This window comes from Mus caroli, unplaced genomic scaffold (assembly GCF_978045245.1).
Source record: "Mus caroli unplaced genomic scaffold, Mus_caroli_1 scaffold_5, whole genome shotgun sequence".
Taxonomy (NCBI): Eukaryota; Metazoa; Chordata; class Mammalia; order Rodentia; family Muridae; genus Mus; species Mus caroli.
This window is the reverse complement of record NW_028227260.1, coordinates 132085178-132101182: the sequence shown is the minus strand read 5'-3', so window position 1 is coordinate 132101182 and position 16005 is coordinate 132085178. Positions and strand designations below refer to the sequence as shown.

At 39.4% G+C, this 16005-nt stretch overlaps 1 protein-coding gene across 1 annotated transcript in view; it reads left to right on the top strand.

The window, feature by feature from the left end:
• The window catches only part of Gpc3 (glypican 3), a 338287-nt gene that overhangs the window by 252000 nt on the left and 70282 nt on the right, over nucleotides 1-16005 (top strand). The window lies entirely within an intron of this gene.

Sequence of the window (16005 nt, the reverse complement as noted above, 5' to 3'; positions counted from 1 at the left end):
CTTGGAGACCCTGCTTCACAGCCCCTTTGCCAAATTCTGACTCACCCCTCTCATTTCCTTGACCTATACACATACTTTCCCCCTCTTATAAGGAGTTTTACAAGACACAAATAGAAGTATGGTACCATCTGCTTGTGATTGCTTTGTGGCCACATTTTTTTTTAAAAAGCCACCAGAAAGGCCACCATATGCCACAGTGACAGTGTTTCTGGGCCATGCCATGTTCCATGACTGGGAGAGCCCAGGTACTGGGCTACTATTTGTAGCTTGGGAGGAATTGAATGGGACTAAAATGTTTATCCGCGGGCAGAAGGTTCTGCGTGAAGACACAGGCCTAATTTTATTTTCTGTGTGAACATTGGTGAATTTTTGTCATTCTGAGAAAATTGTTTGCAAGGGCTTTCTAATGATAGCATATTTCACTTGGATTGCATCATGGGCATACTGAAAGCACACTTGGAGGAACTCCTCCAGTGTCTCCTAAAGTGCTCTGAGCTCAGTGAGCACTTAATAAATGCTTGCTACTGCTGCTGAGCACATGGCCACAGCAGTGTGATTTTTTTTTCCAAATGTGTCTCAAAGGATACCAAGGCAAAGGCAATGTGGCCACTTCCCCTAGGAGTGAAGGCAGAATTGGTCTTCAGACTATTTATAATGACCCCAACTAATTGTGTCTGGGTGAGTCTACTCAGTTAGAATCCTGCATTTGGTGAGACCAAAATTTCGGGGCCAATCACTGTGCCTCTACTCCTGAGTATAGATGTCAACAGACTTTAAGGCATACCTGGTATATATGTGTTCTCCTGGGTCCCAGAGACTTCTGAGATTGAAAAGAAATGTAATACTCTGTTTTAACAGCCTCCCTGGACGAGAACCCAAGCATAAACATCTCAAGAAAGATAAAGTGTGATACGCGATAAAGCGCGTAGAGAGATGCTGCTCACAATAGTTTAGGGTGACCTGGCAGAAACACAGAGTAAGCTAGGCTAGGGGGAAGAGCCTTAAGAGGAGCAAATGTTAAGAGCTGCTATAAACCATGTGCAAGGGAGGACTACGTAAAGAGAAGTAGAGAGGGGCAGCCATAAAGCAATTTCAGACAACGACCCGTGGACTGAATCCACTTGAAAAGGGGAAAAGTTGAGAAGATACAGACTTAAATATAATCTAGTAATTACCAAGATGCTTACAGCAAGCCTTTTTGTAAAGGCTTCAGTTACAGTTAAAGAATATGAATTTGCTTCCATATTGGGTCTGAATTATTATATTTTAATATATATGTAGATATTATATGTATGTGCATATATATGTGCTTATGTATATAAATTAAATATACATGAATATATATAAACATACATGCAATATTTATAAATATGTATTTATATTTATGTGTATATTATATATGTATTTTTAATATATAGCCTTAGGCAAATCAGTGCTTTCTCCCATCAGTAGTACTCCTGTAGTAGTAGTATAATATTGATAAATATACATATGCATAAATATAATGGTGTTTGCACTCCAGGCCTTTATTAAATGATTGTTACGGAGCTGCTGTTTAGGCTTTTCCCTGTAGGCGGGACATACCTTCGAAAGGGAATATCAGTACGTTAGCCACTGAGTTTTATGTGACTGCAGATTCCTTTGTTACTTTGCTCGGGTTCTCTCTTAAATTTTTTTCTTTCGTCTAACTCTCAGCCACAAAACACAAGCTAATCCATGGAGAGGTCGAGGTAAACAAAGAGAGGACAAATTCACCATCAGCATTCCTTTCTTCTCCCTCCTTGCAGAACAGTGGTGCACATTTTCCGTTTCTATACAAATACTATTGAACAATTGATTGTCATTGATAGACTAGTTTTACCTGTTAACATTGGTCTGGCTCCAAACATCTACACTGACTTTCTTTTCTTCTCACCTGTGTTGCTTTATATGCATAAAACACATCTTTTCAATCCTTAGCTAAAACTCACCTTTTGGCCATTATTCAGTGTGAAAGTGAGATTATTTGGGAAAATGACAAAAGAACAGAGTTTTGATTGGGATGATAAAGATGCTAACACTGATAATGCATTTAGCTTTCTATAGCACTTAACATTATTTCAGTCACTGCATGTTCTCAAGACTAGTTGTTTAGGGGTAAGGGAATCCAACCTGGAATTGTATGAGATATAGAAGTATTCTTTTCAAGAATTCATTACCCTTAAAGATTTTTATCATCCTCACCAAGTGATAAATGTTTATTCCCTCTTTATAGCTAGAGAAACTGAGGCAAGGAGCCATTAGAGGCGGTGCAGGCACGCTGCCAAGCATCCAGTGAGTATAGTTGAAAATTCAATCAATTATCCAGATGTTGTTTCTTATATACTGCCAAACATCTGGATTCAGTGAATGCCTGGCTAAATTGGCCTAAACTTTTGGCAGTGAGGAGGTAGAATCAAGTTAACTTGCCTATGTTTGCATGTGCATGGAGAATCCAGGTAATGTTACTTTCCATCGTTTCTGTCTATAAATGCAGAGATGTCTTCCTATCTGGACTTGTGTGTCCGTCCTGATGAATTAGAGCATTTATGAGCATCTCCCAGAGTAAATCAACTTTTCTTCCACAGACATTTTCAGCTGCCTCCTTTCAGATTAAGGTTCTGTTGATAGAACGGAAATACTATACTCACTAAGGGAATAAAGTAACATTATTTCTACATTAACAGTCCCATAGTGTAACCTTGAGGGGATGGGTTCAGGCTCAGTCCTGGGCCCATTTCCTGGGAAGGGGCACAGGTGTGTAATATACTCCCTTTTCCTCATAAGCCACACAGTTCATGTGTAAGATTCCCACGATTGAAAATAAGGTCCTTTTTATTTCTTTTTCAGTTTCTAATTTATGTGAGGATTTATTAGTTTTTGTTAGGGGAGGAATTGAACCACTCTTGGTTCTCAGTATTAGTTCTGGAATTTACTAGACCATATTTTTTAAACCAACTTTTGTTTCTGCTCCAGACTCCTATGTGGAGCGAAGACTTCACAAATACCAAGAATGTTCATAATACCTTCCTACCCAGATGACACTGTGGGAAACTGATTCTCTAACTTAGTTTTGTCAGTAACATTTTCTCTGTTTTAAGTGTATTTATAAGTTACAACTAATTTTGCTGTTCTAAAGCTACCACAGAAATTTTTGTCCTCAAGGAAACACTAGTAATTTATCGTGTTGCCCATTAAAGGTTCAAATCAAATTCCAGAAATTGTTTTCCTGCCTGTTGTAAAGAGTTGAGGCCAGAGCAGTCAATACCTGGCCATTTGGTGTCAAGAATTTCTCATTCAAAATAGGATAAAGTCTCATCTGTTTAGGATGGCTACAATGTCCTGCTGAATGGCGGGGGAGTAGACGAGATGGCCTCTTAAGATTCCTTCCAGCCGTGTGATTCTGTGATTTGTGACTCAAGGTCAGGCTTTAACCCAGTACCCTCTTGTGAACAAGTCTTGTGACTTTATTCTCTGCTCTGCACTCTTTTTAAAACACCCTGTTCCCAGGTCACCCCTTTCCACTTTGTAACCTGTCATCCTTTCAGAGGTTGTTCCCTTCCCACCAGCCTTCCCATATAGGCAGATGGAACTTCAACTTGCCCTTCCCCCTATCCAGTTCTTCTGTTCTTCTGCCTTCTTTTCATCAGGCTATAAAACATTAAGTGGTTAAAAAAAAAAACATTTTGGCATTTATCGCTCCTACTATGTATGGATCCATTCCCCAGGGCCAGATATTTGACCTGTCTTTGAATCATGTTAACCGTGTAACTCTAAATGATAATTCAGCCATACATTTGCACAGCACAGATCAGTCTGTAGGCATACTCTTATGTACATTAGATAAACAAATGCATTGGCTCTGAGAGGAAACAAGATGGGCTCTGGTATTTGCATTTACCAGAAGGAGAAACTCTAATGCTCACTGAGACCCAAACTCCAAGGCTACCAGCTTTACTCTCGGCTTTCCTTCTACTTATCTATCTATCTAATGAAGAGAAGAAGAAGAACAAGGTACTGTTAGGATCTGTGTATAAAAAGTGGGGAGGAGTACAAATATCTGAAGCCCCTTACTTTGGGGATTAGCAGTTTTCAAGGGCCACATATAGACATTTCTATAGTCTACGGCTTTATAAAGTCTTCAACAAAGAAAGAGAAATCATGTTTTACAGAGTCCCAATTGAGGCAATCATTAGAAAACTGCTTACCACGTTATATGATGAACAAATAAAGGTGCTTTGTAGGATAGGTGAGTCTGTGAGCTATCATCCAAAATCCCTAAATAATAGACCAAAGGAAAAACTCAAAGGTACAACAGAGAGTGAACTATCCCTACTTCTATCACTTCCTGGAAATAGTGGCAAACTATTTTTAAGATGCTTGATAGAGTCTGGTGACACAGATGAAGACATGAAGACACTTGGTGTCGAAATAGAATGTGAAATATTTCATAAGTTACTTTGTAAAGTGGATGAGGAACAGAGTGCAGTTTTTCCAAATCTTTGAGTTGGCTCTTAGTTATGGTAGAAACACATCAAGTAACTTTTTCAGAGTCTTCTCATAAAAATTAACAATAGCTGGAAATTACTGACCTGAGCCAGTGCTTTCTAGAAAATCTAGTCTTAAACATGAATTTTATGAAGCTTTCTAAAAAATCAAATTTAAATAAAAGGCCTTCCTCAAATGTTACTATATTCCAAAGTCTTGGATCTGTCTTTACTTACAAATGGTGCTGTAGAAAAATAGTTACTTCCATTTCCCTATAGAGCCAGACTGGGTTAGTGGGACAGGAGACAGGGGTACCTGCAAAAGCCAATGAAGAGGCTTCTCAGTCACAAAAGGACAGTGTAAAGTAGTCATTAGGTATCAGCTGCTAGACTCTGTGGAGCAAAACATTACTTCACAAAGTAACGGGAATTAGCTGAAACATTCCAAAACACATTTATCATTTAAAAAAATCTTTTGTCTTGCTGTTTAATAGCTTGAAATATAATTACAATGTCTGGTGGCTTTGGGGAGCATGTGTTTTTAATATCTTAATTACTATGTACAGTTTAATAACATTGCACCAAAGAGAATTCTCAAATATTTTAGATTAAATTTCTTGAAAAGGAACTACTTGCTATATTTAGAATATACAGCATTAAATGTATTTAAATTGGGTCATGTATTTTAGTCCTTGCATATTAATTAAACTATTCAAACTGGAAGATAAGTCAGGAATGGTGAGCAACATAGTATTGGTAGCACTATCATGATAACCTTGATTGAGCAACAGAGAAAGATACATTTTTTTCTTCATTACTATAATTTACTGTATTTGACTTTTCTATAGATTTTAATTCATTTTATTTATTATCATTTGTCAGTGTTGTTGTGTGTATACTCTAGTTTGCCCCTAAAGTCTTTTCTAATATGAATATGAATGCACATGTGCAGGCATGTTTTCTTGTATAGAATGTACTTCAGGTCATGGCAGGAGGTCATACTTCAGCAGTTCATCTTTGAAACAAAAAAGCCCCATGGCCTGAGGCATGAGCTTGCTAATTATTTATCTCCTGTGGACATTATTAACTAGCTTTGTTCATAACAAGTACACCTCATTACCCACCACCTCACTCATTAAACCAGTTGAATAGTTAATACACTGAGTGGAGGTGGTCTCTGTGGGGAGGGATTACTGAACCCAAAGCAGGCAGAGCCACGAGAACCTATTGTGCATGCGTTGGGCCCTGTCCCAGAGGCTGACTCCATTCTACATCCAGAATCAGCCATCTTTATACTCGAATGCCCTGGATCTCACTTCCTCTATCTTCCAGGATACATTAACAATTCAAGAAAGATTTGCCTCCCCCTTCTAAGGATGACAAAATTAACATCATATTAGTCAGTAGATTTAAATGTCAAATAACTCAGTTATTTTAGGGCAGTGCATTCAGATTCTGTTCCATGGTGAATGTGGGAGGTTCTCATTCTTATTTCAACCAAGAAATGCTAGTTGTAAACTTCTTCTTAGATAGATATTGGTCTTCTGAATAAAACAATAAAAATCTCAGGCTGCTCTTAAAACTCTTGAACGTTTAATCCAATGTGAACACTACCTCAATATACAGAGCATCTACAACACACAAGGAAATCAGTGCATGTGCTTTTAAGCAAGTTCCTAAACTTAACTGGTGGTAAAAATGGAGATCAGGCAAGAGAATATGCATGGCTTGGTGGAAACATTATTACTTTTAGAAATGATTAATGAAATCCCATGTTTGTGTGTTAATGAGCTAAATTGTCTTCTTCAAAGCTGATGAGCACCACTTCCAAAATTTCCTTGCTCGTGTCATTAGAATTCTGACAAAAAACAATGGAAATAAAGACTACTATGCTATCTTGTTTAGAAGGATCTTTTCCATTGACCCGTCCAGCAGGTCCAGTTATTCGAGGGTCTCGAGGGGACCATCTCCTAAGAACCAAATAGGGGGTGGAGGGAGAGACGAGAACCAAGTGCAATGAACAACACACACACACACACACACACACACACACACACACAGAGAGAGAGAGAGAGAGAGAGAGAGAGAGAGAGAGAGAGAGAGAGAAGCAGTCTGATTAGCATCAAGGTCTCGCTGTATTTAGCAAGGCTCAAGGCTTAAATGCACAAGCAAAAGGGGAAGTAATTCTCAGCAGGAGGAATGGGGCAGCGGAAATGCACAAGCAAAGGAGGAAGTACTTCTCAGCAGGAGGGATGGGGCAGCAGAAATTTTTCTTTTGGCGACTACATGGGGAAGCAGGAACTTGGTGGTATCAGGGTACATCTTGTGGTCAGGATATCCGGTGCTGACTTAGGGCTGGAACAATCTGTGGTTGTTCTCAGAGCGGTGCATCGGTAGCCCGCTTTTGACCCCCTTTTCTTTTTGGGTGGGGGAGGCCCAATTCAGATATCAGGACAATTGTGTTGTCTTAATAGCTCCCAACATTCCATAGTCTCAACCCCAGAGAAAATCCCATGTTAGCTGTTCCAACAAAATACCTGGCCATAGTCCAGCCCACCTACAGTTTTTTTATTTGTTTTGTTTTGTTTTAAGATGGGGTCTTTCCCATGGTTAGTTGAGTCTGATCATTGCATTTTAAGTGCATTGATACATGAGCAGACGTGGATCCATACTCTATATGAGCTCACTATTGGTATTTAGTGGAAATAAAGTCTTAATGTCAATCCTGTATCTCTAATTATAGTGTCTCCTTAGGCAGCAACCACAGTGATTTTTGCATAGCAACTGAAAAGTGGAGTTTTTCCACTAGACTCCCATCTAATATACAAGATGAAAATCACTCCATTGTTTAATGCACTGGATTTCAGTTGTTTTTTTGTTTTTTTTTTTTTAAGAGTTTTAACATGTGGTCTCTTTTTCTCCTTAATAAGTTGATCTAGATACTTTCTTGTGACCCATGTTTTCAGTTGTTTCCCAAATATTATGCAGTATGGGCAAGTCTGTGACAGGATTTAAAAAAAAAAAAAGCTAAAATAGTTATTTTGTGTTATGTCATGAAAATGATGCTTAAGTTCAGGTCATTTACATCCCAGGGCACTGAAGAGTCTTAGAATAATTATGCTGGCTAAACTTTGGACTAGCACAACAAATAGAGGAAGAGCCACACTTTAAGAGGCAGAAATGGGATTGTGGAAATCTCAAGCAAGAGAGCCTAACATCACATCTTAGCAAAGTTCTAGATCAATCTCTTGGATAGTGTGAGTTCTCCATAATAATTATGAACTAGAAGCCACTGTAGACTCTCTCACACAAAATCATGACATTTCCTCTTACAGCTATGTCATTGAACATGTGTTGCTGGTCTGTAGGTCTGGCATAGACATGGTTTTAGAAAGAAATAATAACTATGAGTTCCTTTTCAACAAGTGACAAGAAATGTTGGTAAAGAGATAACCTGCTTTAGTCAATGTATAGCTAATTATTAGACCTAAAGAATATTTTCTTAGCAAATTGATGTCAGCCTGGAGAGAGGTCTTTGCTGCTTTGCTTTGAACTTAACTTTGACAGAAACCTTTTTTTTTTTTTTTTTTTTTTAACAAATGAGCTAAGACAGAGGAGCAAGCCATGCCATTAATATTCAGTCATAGCATTCAGGAAGATAGTATTAACTATTATATCAATATTGTCATTGGTATCCAAATATATATTAACAGACTAGATGACAAGAGAAAGCTAGAGAGTTGAAAAGTTCCAGGGATAAATATACATTCTTTTGGGATTCCCAAACACAAGTGTGCAAGTGATAGGGAAACTGACTTTGTAGACATCATTGGTTTTGGTGATAATGGAAATAGCAACAAGGAGCAGTCCCTTAGCAAGTACCTTAGATGGTGTGGTCAGTATTGGCAGGGAAGACTTGTATATGCGCATAAGTACTGAAAAGGTCAGCTTAAGAACTTTGGGAAGGTCATGAAACACTTGCCCTCTGGAAGGGAGAGGCTAATTAGCATTTCTCAGACCACAGGGTGGGAACTGACCTGCTGGTGGGGACACATTCCACAGGACTGACTGTTGCCAACCTTCAGACGAGAGAAGTCCTTGTCACCTGATTCTCTAAAGACCAATCGATTTAAAAGGTGCACTGTTCCACCAATCATATTGTGCCTAGTTGCTGATGTTCTATTCTGCCCCTGAAAACCATATAAAACCTCGCAGACCCAGTTCTGTGGCAGTGTGTGTGTGTGTGTTGGGGGGGGGGTGTCGCAGCCTCTCCTTTGGGTCTGGGATGACCCCAATGCACTGGAACAATAAATTCCTCTTTCTTTTTGCCTCAATTCCCAACTCCACATGGTTCACTCAGGGGGTCCCCGGTAAGCTAAGGCTCCCTGGAGCCTTACAGTACATTGGAATGGGAAAAAATGAGAAAGACTAGGAAAATTTTCTTCACTCTATTTAAAGGTTTAAAAGGACTCTTTGGTGACTGCAAGGTCACTGCTCTACCTGAGAGACTGGTTTATTGGTTTGGTATATGTTAAGGCTTTTTATTTTTTTATTAAGATATTATTTTTATTAATTATTTGGAACTTTCACATAGTACACTCCAGTCATATTCACTTCCCAGTCCTCTCAGGCCCACCCGTAACCCTTGTGACCACCACAAAAGAAAAGGAGGAGAAGGAAGAGGAGGAGGAGGAAAGGACAAAAGAAAAAAAGGAAAATAAGTTTTTATTACAGCAGCACCTGTCATTATTGTAAAACTTTATTGGTACAGTATTAGAATTACAGTGACAAGATTGAAACCACAACATTTGGGTATTTACTTCAGCATAAAGCAAAAAGGGTTTGAAGCCAAATTGATCGGTGCTCGGCTGCCAGTCATGTTCTTTTTGAATTCTTTAACTTCTGGTTGTTTCAGTTTCCTAATACCTAGGAAATGGATATACTATCATCTGTCTTGAATAATCAGGATAAAGATAAGATGCAATGTACACATATCTCCTTTCATATTATTATAGTATGAAGTGTTCACAGAAGGGAAAGTCAAGCTATTTGAGTCTTTGTGCAGGATTGGAGGAATTGTGTCTTTTCTAGTTTGTAATATTTCTGTGATCTTAAAATTTTAAATACAATAATCTAAATTCTAAAGATTCTTGGAAACAATGTATCTAGCCAACAGATTTTTTAACTGTTGAAAGTTTAGTTTGGCTCAAAGTGCTTGAAGAGAAAATGAAGCTGATAAATGAAATATAGACGGTATCTGCATGCATGAGTGTGTGTGTGTGTGTGTTTAAATCAGTTCTTTAGATTTCCCCCAAGTTTGAACTCTGCCCTAAATTAGATACTCTATTAATAGGCAAGCTACCTTCCGAGTGCAGCTTAGGGATCTTAGTACACGATCCAGAAGTCTCATTTTGATCTTCATCTTACCAGGGCCTTTCATGGAACAGTAGTATCAAATAGACTTCAGAGCTATAAAGTTCATGGCAAGTTAATCTGCATTCCTTTTGCATTTTGTTCTCTGGCTGAAGATGTTGAGAGGTTCCTATATTTAAAATGTGGCTGCCATGGGATCCTTATTGGCAGATGTCTTCCAGGAGGTATTTAGAATGGTTTGGAAAAGCATACAACGTATTTGTGAGTGTGTGTGCATTTCGCATGCCAGCAGAGCAGAAAGAATTTACAAGGCTTGGGGCTACTGAGCTTTCCTTAAGACACCATCACTCTCAGCTGTTGGGGTGATGTCAGAGATGCCCGGAACACTGCTTAAGGCCCGAATTCCTGAGCTCTATTTGAATTGCAGAGAAGCTCTGTTTTGCATTGCAGAGCTTAGAGCAGGCCGAACCCATTCTGTGGGCTCTACCTTCAAAGACCTACGGAATTTGTTAACTACAGACAGAGACTAGTGAGCACTTGTTATCAGGCAAAAGGAAAGCTGCCCCCTGCTGCCTGAGTCTTTGTCTCTGCCTGGGATACCATGGAAAATGGGGAAGGAATCCAGACTCATTAATGAGCTAATACAAAAGCCTAAGCCAAGCTAGAGGCAGTTCGTTATTGCAGCGTATGGATTCTTGAAGGAGGTGGAGAGCTGAAAGATGTCCAGCCCAGAAGCAGGAAGTGGTGATCTTACTGCTGATATCTTTTTATTTATGTTGGTTTCTGGACTATTGTGTGGCAAATTGGTTGATCGATACTTGCCATCAGATAACTTCCAGTGCAAATTGTTGAAGCTACGGGTTTTCACTCTAAGAGGTTAAGATTCAACATCAAAATGAACTTCTCCTTGGGTGCATGGACTCTGTTCTTCCCTGTCATTCTTGGAAGTCACTTAAGCGGTAATCATTTCTTTGACACCCTTTCAAAATGAAGCCTATAAGGCAGAACATATAGTAAAGTGTGGTTATATATATAGGCTGTCATATTAGGAGTTATTTTATGTATTAGGTATCTGTGTTTTATGTGGCACTAAGTTTGATTGGCTATATATGTACATTAATAAGGATATACAGAATCCACTCTACATACACATTTGTCATCTCATGTAGATATATCATCTTTTGGATCCATTCATCCAACACTGAGCAACTATATGCCAGCACTATGAGCATATGGATACCACTTGAGCGTGATCTCTTTCAAGGTAGATGATGAGACATACCTTCATCGCTACTATCCTAGCCTTGTATTAGTGAAGCATAAATAAGGTCCTGCTAACCCCGAGAAGGGAAGGACTCATTTTTACTGAGAGAATTAGACAGGACTTCAAAAATAGGTAGCCTTTAAACCAGGCTTTGAAAGACAAGGAGAATTTTGGCAGATAATGATTGCAAGGGAGGATCTTCCCAGCAGAGGAATGTGGTATGAGCAGTGGCTCAGAGACATGAAAGTACATCAGTAGACATGTGGCTAGAGAGCTGAGGCCACAAGCTGGAGTAGCAGAGAGGTGGGGAGTGAAAGATGAGACTTAAAAGGTGTGTCAAAAATGCCAGGGGCTATAGATAGCATAAGAAGGAATCCAGAGTTATACTCTTTTGACAGTGACAGCCACTGAAGGGATAGGAACATGAGAAAGATATGGACAGAGATCAGGGTTTTGTAATGTCCATTCTTGAGTGTAGCTTGAGGAGGTGGGGGTTAGAGGGCAGAAATTGGTGGCAAGCAATCCAGCTAATCTTGCAAGTTTCCAAGGAAAGGAAGTGAAGCCTGCCATGAAAATTTATTAAACCTTCCAGTCTACTGCCTGGTGGAATAGCCTAGGGAATGAGAACTGCTTTGTCTCTAAATTTGGCCCTGTCACTTTTTACCTGTTAGCCAGGACATAAGGATTAGAATAGGCAGTGCTGTGGGTCTCAGAAGAATGTAGTATATGTCATAACCCACTCAAACCAGATCAGTAGCTGTTCCGGGTCCCACAGTGCAAAGTTAAAAGGAAACCCTAGTACCTGTAGACATTTATCCCTCATTGAACCTTAAGAAGTTCTCACAATGAGCTATTTAGATCCCCTGATGAATGTGTTAACTATTACTCTTTAATCAATTTGTTACACGTTTGTTTTTTTTTTTTTTTTTTTTTTTTTAGTCAATATCCCAATTAAAAGTAGCTTCTTGGATGTTGAATGTTGAGTGTCATCCATTCACTGAAGTCTCAAAAATTACCAAAACTGTGAGAAAGATCGGGAGAGATTATCGTGTTTTTCTTCAGCTGCCACTGTGGGAGCTTAGATGTGCTGGAGAGACTACGGTGTTTCGTGACAGCCTCACAAAGAGGCGTGGGGAACCAGAGGGAAGCCGTGACTGTTTGCCTTCTCCATACCTTTTTAGAACAAATTTCCTTATTTGAAAGCAAGTCCTGTGTTTTTCTAATTATAGCAGCTACTTGTAGTTTGCTCTGTTTCCCTAGCATGGTATACAGCACCTTGCCTGTTGGTTTATTCAAGCATATGCAGACAGCAAGCCAACCTAACCTGACTCTTCACCAAACACTCAGGCTCTCTCTTCTCTCTGCCCCCGCACACACTTGTGCCCTGCTGATCATATCTGATGCTAAGATGGCCAACAAAGCATTTAGGATGGGTAGCAGGGGAGCTGGATTACAGCCTTTCCATAAGGGTGGAGATTTGTCCTCCTACTCAGCACTGGGCTGTGTGCTCCTAAAACACACAGTAGGGTGACACATATTTGTATGAATAAGTGAATTATTTTCTTCTAGTTTTGACCTACCGATTTCCCTGTTTGGACAAAATGTCTCTGTCTAACACCTGCCCTGCTATCACATTCTGAAAATGGATCATGTTATCTGCTTTTCGAAGCACACAGATCTTGCCCTATGATGTCATATATTTAATCTCATCCATCTTTGAGTTAGATGATATAATTTTCAATTGATGGGAGCTAATGGTACTTGAGATTATTTGGAGTTAGAGTTGATGCAGTTAAAAAACATTGAGACAAGGTGGATATATTTTGCACATGGAAAAATAGTAAATTTGGGGGAAGGAAATGTATAGACATGTTCAGAGAGGAAGAGAACACATAGGGAACCCTTTTTGCCATTAAAAATTAAGAACTGTTTACACTGGGCATTTTAAAGTTGATATGTAGAATATTCTAGGTCTTTCCAAAGGCCATCTAGAAAGCCAGGTGTGGTAGCACACGCTTGTAATCCCAGCACTTGGAAGATAGAAGCAGGAGGATCCAAAGTTCAAGTTCGTTCTTGGTTACACAGGGAGTTCAAGACCAGCCTTGGACTTCGAAAACTGTCTCAATTAGCAACAACAATAATAAAATCATCTAGAGTACTCCTTTTTTCACTTTCTTAAGAAATATTCTAGAATAGTACCAGGTCCTCCACATGAGTTCCCTGTTCTATTTGTTCAGAATCTCTTTAACTCAGTAAGAACTAGAAAACCCAGGCTTCTCTCCCCTCTCTCTGTTCTGACTCTCACTTGGAGAATGCATGCTGGTTCTTATTTTTGACAGAGACATCAAGCCATGTCCTACGCCTTCTTCTCTCGCCTGTTCTATCACTTTCAAATATGATACCAAGCAACCTACGTTGTCTGTCAAAGCCCGAGTAATAGGCACTTTCATTTTCTTGGCTCCTTTGCACTTCAAGCTTAACTTGTTGAGACTTGAACAGCTGAGATGAAACAGAACTTCATGCACCCTTTTGATTTCTAAGACTCTGGTCTTCCTTGGTCCTGAAGACCTGGGGTGACTCATGCCTCATGTGTAGGTAGGTAGAAATTGAGAAGCATTCTTATTTGCAAGTACATAAAACCTTGGGCACACCCTCCCTTATTGCACAGATTTCTCATGCTTGCTACAGGGTATAGTATCCACGAAGGACAGCTTATCCTATAATTATTCCTGCAACCTAGGACCTACTCTGTCCCACTCGCATTAAATCATCATTTATGTTACTGGCTCTATACTCTATCCTCTATAGCCAGTCACCAAATGCTTTAAAGTTATTCTCCGTAACACTGTCTTTTTGAGATACTGTTATGTTCCTGTGCCATTTATGCACATGCAGGCTTGCTTTTTTTTCACCAAGAGTCCCATGTTGGGCACAAAGACTAGAAAACCCCCTAAGTCAGCCCCACTTTGGCTTCTAGAAACCTACATTCTTTCTCCCCTTTCTTTACTTTTAGCACGATAAACACCAACCTGACTTCTATTCTTAGTTTGCTTTATGTATTTTCTTTTGTTGATGCAAAACAGTTGTGTGTGTGTGTGTGTGTGTGTGTGTGTGTGTGTGTGTGTGTAACTTCTTTCTCTGGTACAAAAAGTCATAGAGGCTTTGCATTGCCTTCATTCCTACCTTCTCTAACTAAACATGCTTTCCCAGAGCTCCTCCGTTTTTTGTTTGTTTTGTGTATATGTGTTTTGTTTTGTTTGTCTCATATCCACCTACTCCCATCTTTTAAATAATATAGGAATTTCCTATGCAGATTAAAATGTCCTTTTGAGAGAGGGTATACTGGCTTGCCTGGAACTCTTTTTGAAGACCTGGCTAGCCGTAAACCTAGAGTTATACATGCTTTGACTTCCTGAATGCTAGGATTAAAGACATGTATCACCAGGCCCAGGCTAAGTTAAAGTTTTTGTGTGGATGTGTGTCTTCTGACTCTACATTTAATAGAAAATGGTAAATAAAATAAATAACCTAGAGAAAGGCAACTGTCAGAACCAAATAGTGTGTACTATGTGCCTGTTCTACAATTGGTTTATGCCTCACAACCTCTAAGAAAGCATGCCTTGCTTGTTGAATGCTTCATTTTCAATAAGAGAATCCTTAATCTAGAAATGCTTTTGGCTAGCAATGATGAACAGCAGCAGTTTTTTTTAATTTTTTTCCAAAGCAAAAGCACCAGAAGTTTGGAAAGGAATTGCAAGTTGTGTTATAATGCAACTGATCTCTTTCTTCCTGAGAAAGTTGGTGTCTTGCCAGAGTGTTCAATTCAGACCCACACACTCTGGGTATATTTATAGAGGGCCCAATGAGGAAGAAGAAAAGAACATGATCAGCTTTGCTTCCCAGCACAGCAGACAATGACAAATACTCACCAGGTGAATGTTCTGCACTTAAGAACTTTAGGGGGTCAAATGTCATCGAAGTATGTGACAGCCAGATGTGTGCTGGGTTGAAAGACCCTGCTCCCCGCCATATACACAACCCAACTTGAAACAGCAGCAGAATTGAATCTAGGAATCCAGAAATATTGCTGGATGCTATTGGGCAGCCTTCTTCGAAGCAGGGGCATGTAGGCGACTAAAGCTGCTCTTTAATTCTTATTGTTATGGAAATTGTAATGGAGATTGCTAAATAGCTCAAGCTGGTCTTTTTTTTTTTTTTTTTATAAAGATTTATTTATTTATTTATTATATGTAAGTACACTGTAGCTGTCTCCAGACACACCAGAAGAGGGCATCAGATCTCATTACGGGTGGTTGTGAGCCACCATGTGGTTGCTGGGATTTGAACTTCGGACCTTCGGAAGAGCAGTCGGGTGCTCCTACCCACTGAGCCATCTCACCAGCCCTCAAGCTGGTCTTAAACTCACATTTCCCATCTTTGCCTCTCAAGTGCTAGAATTCTGGGTATGCACCATTATGTTTACAGCTGCTTATGAAATCTTAACAATATATAGGTATTAATAAAAATATGCACCACTGTGGTTAAATGTTTATTTCCAATACCACATTTACATCTATTCCATGATCTAGCCATCACTAACATATTATTGTCCTATTTTACAGATGAGAAAACTAATATTCAGGTTATAAATAGGCCAAAAGTTAAATTTGAACGTGTTTCCCTATCTTTTTACTCTGAATTCCATGGAATAAGAGGTAATAAGAATCATTAGAGGGCTGGAGAGATGGCTCAGCAGTTAAGAGCACTGACTGCTCTTCTGAAGGTCAGGATCTCAAATCCCAGCAACCACATGGTGGCTCACAACCATCCGTAATGTGATCTGACACCCTCTTCTGGTGCATC